Here is a 1,574-nt window from a genome sequence, read left to right as displayed (position 1 = left end):
CACGGGATCAGGCTGCCCCATGGGGTCAGGTTGGAGCCACGGGATCAAGTTGAAGCCACGGGATCAGGCTGCCCCGTGGGGTCAGGTTGGAGCCACGGGGTCAGGTTGGAGCCACGGGATCAGGCTGCCCCATGGGGTCAGGTTGCAGGGCACACGTGGAGGAGCTGCCTACGGAGCGGTGCCAGCTCCGATCCCTCCTTCCCGCTGCTCGGGGACAGTGCCCGCGAGGCGGCGGGCGCCCTGGGGCAGGGGCTGGACGGGATGATCCCGAGAGGTCCCTTCCAGCCCCAGCCATGCCGGGATCCCGGGGTCCCGCGGCACGAGGCCCCGCGGCCGCGCCGGGGCTGCTCCCATGTGCCGGGCCGGGCTCCCTGCTGCCCCGCCGAGCACCACGCGCCGTCAGCGCAGGGAGAGGGCCGCAGCCGAGCCCGCTGCAGCCGGGAGGAGGGCAGCAGGGCCAGGGTGGGCGCTGCGTCCCGCTGCACCCCGCCACGTCCCCGTGTGTCCTGCTGTGTGCCCACCGTGCCGTGTCCCCGCTGCACCCTGCCACGTCCCCGCGTGTCCTGCTGTGTCCCCGCTGTGTCCCCATGCATCACCCGCTGTGTGCCCACCGTGCCGTGTCCCCGCTGCACCCCGCCACGTCCCCGTGTGTCCTGCTGTGTGCCCACCGTGCCGTGTCCCCACTGCACCCCGCCACGTCCCCGTGTGTCCTGCTGTGTGCCCACCGTGCCGTGTCCCCGCTGCACCCCGCCACGTCCCCGCGTGTCCCCACTGTGTCCCTACATGTCCCCAGCCCCAGGGCTCTGCCACCCTTCACAGGGCACCCCAACCTGCCGCCTGCTTGGGGGTCCAGGCCGTGAGCAGCCCCCGGGGGCTGGGGAGCCCCCGAGGTGGGGGTGAGGGGCAGCCCTGGTGCGGGCTGGGGGCAGCCCCCGGGGTTGGGGAGCCCCGGGGGTGGGTTGGGGGCAGCCCCCGTGGTCAGCCCCCCGGTGCGGGTTGGGGGCAGCCCCCGGGGATGGGGAGCCCCGGTGCGGGCTGGGGGCAGCCCCCGCGGTTGGGGTGCCCCGGTGCGGGCTGGGGGCAGCCCCCGGGGTTGGGGAGCCCCAGTGCGGGTTGGGGGGCAGCCCCCGGGGTTGGGGAGCCCCAGGGGCGGGTTGGGGGCAGCCCCCGGGGTCGGGGAGCCCCGGTGCGGGCTGGGGGCAGCCCCCAGGGTCAGGCAGCCCCGGTGCGGGTTGGGGGCAGCCCCCCGGGGTTGGGGAGATCCGGTGCGGGCTGGGGGCAGCCCCCGCGGTTGGGGAGCCCCGGTGCGGGCTGGGGGCAGCCCCCGGGGCTGGGGAGCCCCGGTGCGGGCTGGGGGCAGCCCCCGCGGTTGGGGAGCCCCAGGGGCGGGCTGGGGGCAGTCCCCGGGGTTGGGGAGCCCCGGTGCGGGCTGGGGGCAGCCCCCGCGGTCGGGCAGCCCTGGTGCGGGTTGGGGGCAGTCCCCGCGGTTGGGGAGCCCCGGTGCGGGTTGGGGGCAGCCCCCGCGGTTGGGGAGCCCCGGTGCGGGTTGGGGGCAGCCCCCGCGGTTGGGGAGC

Source organism: Nothoprocta perdicaria, unplaced genomic scaffold (assembly GCF_003342845.1).
Source record: "Nothoprocta perdicaria isolate Ctin4 unplaced genomic scaffold, notPer1 scaffold_559, whole genome shotgun sequence".
NCBI classification, from domain to species: Eukaryota; Metazoa; Chordata; class Aves; order Tinamiformes; family Tinamidae; genus Nothoprocta; species Nothoprocta perdicaria.
This window is presented reverse-complemented; position numbering follows the sequence as displayed.